This window comes from Arvicola amphibius, chromosome 5 (assembly GCF_903992535.2).
Source record: "Arvicola amphibius chromosome 5, mArvAmp1.2, whole genome shotgun sequence".
NCBI lineage: Eukaryota > Metazoa > Chordata > Mammalia > Rodentia > Cricetidae > Arvicola > Arvicola amphibius.
Window position 1 is genome coordinate 159,576,090 of NC_052051.1, and position 8,032 is coordinate 159,584,121.

The 8,032-nt window shown below is 39.0% G+C and overlaps 1 pseudogene; it reads left to right on the plus strand.

Annotated features, from left to right (window-relative positions):
- Positions 1–483: 483 nt before the first annotated feature.
- Positions 484–878, plus strand: LOC119815103 (annotated as a pseudogene).
- The last annotated feature ends 7,154 nt before the right edge of the window (positions 879–8,032 follow it).

The window sequence follows — 8,032 nt, forward strand, 5'->3', positions numbered from 1 at the left end:
CCACTCTCTTATTCCTAACATAATTCCTGACTACTGCATATTTCAAGATTCAGATTCTTGGATGTCTGTTGTCAAAATCTTTGTCCCCTTGTGTCCTCATTTACAACCAAAGACTAGTCCTAATAGTAGTAGAGATTGTGTGTTCCATACAACATTTTTTTTGTAGGTCTTTGTTTGTTTGCTTAGTTTTATTGTTTCTAAATGGATCAAAAACCTCAACATAAAACCAACCATACTAAACCTTATAGAGGAGAAAGTTGGAAGTACACTTGAACGCATGGGCACAGGAGATCACTTCTTAAATATAACACCAGTAGCACAGACCCTGAGAACAACAATTAATAAATGGGACCTCCTGAAATTGAGAAGCTTCTGTTAAAAAAAAAAAAAAAAAAAAAAAAAAAAAAAAAAAAAAAGGACATGTTCAACAAGACAAAATGGTCTTTTCCTGCTTTGCAGCTCGGTGTGGCAGTCATCATTAATGACAGAGTAACGATCCGGACCAAGAAGTTCATGACCAATCATCTGCTTCAAAGAAAACAGATGGTTATTGATGTCCTTCACCCTGGGAAGGCAACAGTACCAAAGACAGAGATTTGGGAGAAGTTAGCCAAAATGTACAAAACCGCACCAGATGTCATCTTTGTACTTGGATTCAGAACTCATTTTGGTGGTGGGAAAACAACTGACTTTGGCATGATCTATGATTCTCTTGATTATGTAAAGAAGAATGAGCCCAAACACAGACTTCAAGACATGGCCATTATGAGAAGAAAAAGACCTTCAAAAAACAGTGAAAGGAACGCAAGGATAGAATGAAGAAGGTCAGGGGGACTGCGAAGGCCAAAGTTGGTGCTGGCAAAAAGCCAAAGGAGTAGATCCGCGGTGACTTGATCTGCTGTAATATGCAGACAATTCCCCAAAAGGCAAATAAACCAAAAGCTTATGTGTCTGGAGTCTGCAGTTTATTGGGTATTAGAAGTATCAGGTGGCTGAGCTACAGAGATGGCTCAGGTTAAGAGCATTGACTACTCTTCCAGAAGTCCTGAGTTCAATTCCCAGCAACCTCATGGTGGCTCACAGCCATCTATAATGAGATCTGGTGCCCTCTACTGGTGTGCAGGCAGAACACTGCGTACATAATAAATAAAATTTTTTGAAAGAAAAAAAGACAGAATGGCAGCCTACAGAATAGAAAATGATCTTCATCAATCCCACAGTTGACAGAGGGCTGATCTCCAAAATATACAAAGAACCCAAGAAACTGGCCATCAAAAGAAAAAATATCCAATAAAAAAAAAAGTGGTACAGACCTAAACAGAGGGACTCTCAACAGATGAATCTAAAATGGTTGAAAGACACTTAAGGAAATGCTCAACATCCTTAGTCATCAGAAAAATGTAAATCAAAACAACTCTGAGATTCCATCTTGTCTGTAGTTCTTAATGTCTTCACAAGAAATGAAGATTCTGTGCTAATGTGGAGCAAAGAATAGACTCAGAATGCCCCTAAACCTTTGCTTGTGGTGAATCGCAAAAGGACAGATGATCAGTAAATAAGAAGGCCACATTAGTGGGAGAGGTTTAATGAAATGCTGATGAGCAATCTTCTCTTCAAAGGTTAATAACTGGGAATGCTTCCAAGCCACTGTTTCATTTCTGAGTATGAACCTCTCAAACTTTGACATTGCACATCAGTCAGGATTCAGGACTTCTGTTACAGGCGTCGCCTGTAGCCATTGGTGGCAACTTAGAAACATTAATACTAATCATGACCATAAGCTGCTCACACAGAATCCCTTAAGAGAATTCCTCTATAGAATTATTAGCTATATTTTTACTTAGGATTGTATCCGTTTTTACTTTCAATTTTAGCTATATTTTTACTTAAGACTGTATCCATTTTTTTTCCTTTCACATTTGTGTCTTTAGTACTGAAGAAAGAACCAGCCTAATCCTATGCTAATCCAAAAAGCTGTAATCCTCTTTATATTTTCAAATCTATTACCATTGTGTGAATGATATTTAAACAACCATCCTCTCCGCTATTTTACAAGTCAAAAAGACTTCCCACAGACCTGAAGCCTCAGAGCATACCCAGGTCTAGGAGCCCTCTGCCTAGTCAGTCTAAAATAAGAAAAAGTTGGATCTGAGGCAGCTGCCAGCCCTAGTCTTTCTAAGGTGATGACTCCTAGCCCTGTGTACTAGCTATGGAGCACCAGTGGCTAACAGTGGGTCTCTGTGTAAATCTCTGCTCCCTCAACAGTAGGACACTCCTATTGGTTTATCAACTGTAACAGCCCGCAGGCATTCCATTGTAGGTAGGAGTCTCAAAAGTGCAATAACCGAAGCAGAGCTGGCAGAAGCTTCCCCTACATAATTGAATCTGAGCTCTCTGGGAGTTCATTGCTTCGAGCCTGGACCGAAGTCAAGCTTGGCCTCTCCTCACTGGTCTGTAACTGAATCAGGTCTTGTAATTATGCCTGCAACCATGCCAGACTCCATCTGTGTCTTACAACTGGGAATTGAAGGAGAGAAGTGAGATCCTTTTCATTGACAGGAACTCCTAACAAACTAACACATTCTACAGGATCAGTGACTTTCATGATATCGTAAATGATCATCAATTCCTCAATAACAAGGTTTCAGAGAACCTATTTTATATGAGGTGGTATGCTAAAGTTTACTAAAATTTAACAGCAATGTTTAACGATCATTGACAATGAATTCACAAGCTGTGTCAGGCACGGTCTTGTTTATACACTTCCATGTGGATCTGGAGAAAATTCAATCTTTATCAATAGAACAAATTTCAATAAAAAATTTCAGGTAAAATATTTCAATCTGTGAAATAGATTTGGAATAAATTATCTACATATGTAGTACAGGTGTTAACCTACATCTCTTCAATACATTGTTGTTTTACCTTATTCTCTTACAAATAAAGAGTCGGTGTTTTTAAAATCATTGTAGAGATATGTGGTGGTGCAAATCTGTAATCCTAGCACTCAACAGATGGAGCCAGAAGGATAACACATTCCAGTTCAGCTTAGACAATCATAGAGAGACCTTGTATCAAAAATCAATTACAGACACTTGGGAATGACTATAAATACTTCTCTTGGGTTTAAGAACTTCCAGAAGGATTTGCGCACAATGCATACATGAAAAGAAGCATGCAAACACTCTCCCTGTACATGGTTGTAAAGTCCATGCAAAAACTGCTACCTGTAACTCCCAGCCTCTCAAAAAGTTCTGTGGCTGAATTTTAACTTGTCTTTCTTCTTCATCTGAAGACAAGGCTATAAATACCCAGCCTTTCAGAAGGCTATCCTACTAGGGAACCATTGACTTCCATGGGCAGAAACTGATGCAAGTCATACCTGAGAATCCACTTAACATGGAGTCAGTTTATCTGATAGTTACCTTACCCTAGTCCAACATAGAAAAAAGACAACAGGGCCTAATCCTGGCATAGACCAACAGAACACAGGCTTCTATATGATCTCAGCATATAATCCAAGATCAGTGCTATGTATGCATGGAACCTTGTAGCAATACAATGGCCATGCCAACCTCTTCCTATTTCCATCTTAATTCTTCTTTCTGTTTTCTTATGTTTTACTTCCTTATCATGGATGCAGTGACATTTGGCTTTAAGAGATAAGCCACCTCCTTCTTTCTTCTTCCTCCCCAACTAGAACCTCTCAGGTTATAGTTTGAGAAAGGTGTGGCCATCTCCTATGTTTATGACTGAAACCATCTAAGTAGAAAAGACCCAACTGGAGTTTCAAACCTGCAGCTAAATTCGCACTCCATTACAAACTGATGGCAAAACCTTTGGAAAACACTCATCATACTGGGGTGCTTTGTTTGGTTGTTTATTTTCTAAGATGACTTCACACTAAAAGGAGTTGTGTGAATATCAAAGCCTTTAGGGAATAGAAACCATTCTCCCAGGGACTGCTTCTAATTATAGCTTGCATTTTAATATCGATGATCCTTAATCTTTGCTTTAGCCGTTTTGTAGAACAGCAGTTTTTAATCTTAGTTGTACATTAGAATCACAAGGGAGCATTTAAAGTGCCTCACACCCTGGACTCATGCCAGAACAATTAAACCAGAAGCTAAGAAGCTGAGACCCAGGCTTCAACTGCTTTCACAGCTCCCAGGTGACCCCAGTGTGCAGTCAAGATTAGGAGTCACCAGAGGAGACCAACTTTTCTCTAACTGGGTCTCTATCATTATGGTTTCAGCATTTTCACATATTTTGCAGACTGTGTTCATGGAGAAAATATAGTGATAGCCATTCACTATAATTCCATTCAAGAAATTACTCAACCACAGGGTTTCATGTATATACACACATACATATGGAAGTAAAAATAAGTATTTACATCATAATTAGGTAAAAAATATGCACTAGAAAAACCAATGTTTATAAATATATGTTATGTGGCGGGATGAATACACAAAAGACAGTTGTAAACATTGGATTTGTAATGTTGGTCCCATTTGAAGAGTACACTTGATTGAAACATTGACCATACTATTTTCTTAATTGTTCACATCTTTAAAATTGTTCATAACAATGTATTTTGAAATTTAAGATGACACTGTTTCGAGGTAACAAACATATTACTGGAAAATAAATAACAATAGTTGTGTATACTAAAGAAGTTACTCAATTAAGGGTCAGAATATTAAAACTGTAAAACTTGACAACTCAGACAAATAGGTTTCAGGGGAAACTGAAAAGTACTAGGTCTGTATAGGTAGCTGTGAAGGCTGAGAGGCTAGGCAGAGGTGATATGCAAGGATAAAATACAGCTGAGGAGATGGCCCAGCTGTCCAATGATCGCTACAACACCTGTCACAACGCTGGAAGTTGAGAGGGAGATGAGGAAGAAAATATTAGCACCTACAGTCAACATAAATGAAATGTAAGTATGTTCAACATATCTTTCTGTACTTAACACTCAGGAGCTTCATGATATTTCGGTGAGGTGGAGATGTGTTCAAAGTGTCTCCGTAGTCAACATTCATTAGTGTGGCAATAGGTGTCTCTCACTTAGGAAATCTGGCCCTGAAGAGCAGGATCTTGCCATGGGATAAGCAAGAAAAAAAGCAAAAGGTTAAAGACCACATTTTCAGAAGAGCTTGGAAGACGTAGTAGAACTTGAAGGAACAGAGAAAAGAGAAGCTGAAACTGGGGGAAGAATCACAGGACTCGGCAAGCACAAATTAAAGGAAGTTTCACAGAAGAAATAGATGGAATAAGGAAAACTAAGATAGAATCTGTCATGTATAGTCCTTGAAACTAGCCAACACCTATGTCCAATCAAGGAAAAAGTACAAAACAAATAGTGGTTGAACCAACAGAAAAACAACCAAAAAAAGTGGTAAGCTACTTTTTAACAACCTTAAATATATTAAGTGCCCTTAATTCACTAATAATGAGATACATACCTCACAACTAGTCCAAGTGCAAAGAATAAATAGCTGTAAATTGCTCAGCCATAAATGGGACATTTACATCACATTCCTTCCCCATAACTCAGGGACCATTGCAGAAAGAAAAAGAGCCAGAGATTGGGGGCGGTGAGAGCAAAATAAGATAAGACCATGTCACTCATGAACTCATAGCAGCTGTGGTTCCCTGCACAAACCTACACAAAATCAACGTGGTCAACTTTTAGCATTGAGGGGGAGGGTCTCATGAATCCCAATCCCCCAGCTGAGGAGCTATTTACAAGATCTCCTTAGTAAATTGTAAATTGACAGCGTGGGGGAAAGGGGAGGTTGGTAGGGAAGTGGGGAGAAAAAAAGGAAGCAGGGAGAACATGATGGATTAGGAAGAGTTGGGTAAAGGACAAAGAGGGAGAGCAAGAAAAAAAAAGATACCTTGAAAGAGGGAGCCATTGAGGCATTAGCAAAAAAAAAAAAAAGTCACTAAGGAAACTCCCAGGAAACCACAAGGATAACCCCAGCTAAAAAATCTAAGCAATGTTGGAAACAGCACCAAAACTAACCAGATTAATGACTACCTTGTCATCACTGAACCTTCATACAGTAACTGATAGAAGCAGGTGCACAGATCCATAGCTAAAAACTGGTCCAAACTTCTGGAGTCCAGTCTTAGGGAGGGAGGAGTGACTGTATGAGCAAAGGGGTCAAGACCATGATGGGGATACTCACAGAAATAGCTGACTCAAGCTAATGGGAGCTCACTGACCCTGGATTGACAACCGAGGAAACAGCATAAGACAGAAGTAGGGCCTCTGAATGAGGCTGACAGTTATGTGTCATGGGCAGTTGTGGGCACCATTAGCAATGGAAACAGTATTTATCCCTAGTGTATGAACTGGCTCTTTGGAGCACATTACCTAAGGAGAAAGGCATTTAAGTAAAAAATAAATTTGACTTAATGAAAAATTCTAGTATATTTATACCATCAATGTAAAGACAAACTTGTAATAATGCTCTGTGTTTAAAGAAAGAAAGCTTCGAGTTTCATAGTTTCCTAGCTTCTTCTTCAAAAGATCACATAGAAGTCATGAAGGCATTACCAGGAATCTCAGAGTAATAACAATTAAAAATATTTTGTCGGGCAGGCAAAAAATGACGCTCTCTATTTATACAGTTAAATCCTGAAGTGTATATGTGTGTGTGAGTGAGTGTGTGTGTATGTATGTGTGTGTTTAGAATCAAAGACCAAAAACTCGGCCTTTCTCACCAACTGTGGCAGTCATGCAGTATGTGCCCGGTCTGTGGGTTCACTGTTGAAGTCGTTCTTCAAAGACATGCCTCTCAGTTTTGCAGCAATGTGTAAAGTACTGGGGCAGGGGTTAGCTCCATTTTCTGTCTTATTTCAGGATCATGAAGCCTCTATTTTATCTTTTAACAGAAGTCTCTTTTTTTCCTCATTTAGCTTTTTCTTCATTCAATTAAATATGCACTAAGTGTCAGGTGCATAAAATATATTTATGAATGAAGCAAAGGAGTCTTGTATCCTAGGACAAAACAAATAATATGCACCTTTTAGCATTGTAGAAGATGAAGGCTTCCAAAAGAGCAAAGAGTTGGACAAACTGAAGGGGATCTCGGAGCAGATGAAGGAAGATGGTTGGAGGAAAAGAGATGTGATTGTATGGAGGGGAACTAATTGCTGGTTTTCTTGTCAGTTCCATGAGACATTTAGCAGCCTATTCCCCAGAAGCAATTAAATTATGTGTGTGGTCTCAACTATAAAGCAACATAAAAGGTAGAAGTGTTCACTAAGACAAAATCACTAGTTAGAGACTAACTAGAATGCAGTCATATAAAATGAGTAGACCTTCTCCTCACATACCAAGACACACAGACACAATGACACACAGAGACAGACCGAGAGAGATACAAAAGAGAAAAACACAGATTCACAGAGACACATGCTCACACATACTTACAGAGAGAAACAGACACAGAGACCACACAAAGACACACAAATACAGACACACACACATGCACACAGAGAGAAACAGACACAGAAACCACATACATACACACAGAGAACACATACCACACACAGAGAACACACAGAGACAGAAACACACAAACACAGATGCACGCAGATACAGACATACAGATACACTCACACATACAGAGAAACACATAGACACAGATTCATACTCACAGAGACACAGACACACAGACAGATATACAGAGAGACACACACATAGATGAACACAAACACACACATACACTGTACCCATTACCATACTTAAAAAAAAAAACTATCTCAAACTAGTCCTGCTTAAATCCCAGGCTACCTTGGACTTCTGATCCTTCTGCTTCCAGGAAGCAATTCTTCTTCAGTTTTCTACTTCCTTGTTGTCCGGCCCTGATACAGTCACTTTTCATTGTTTCTAGTGTAAGCATCTATGCAATTAGTTGGCCCTCATGAAGAATTCGAAATCAATAGCACACTGGTCTAATGAGGCAATTCTGTGGTTGAACGAGACCAAGTTCTGCTTCCATCTATATACCGCTTT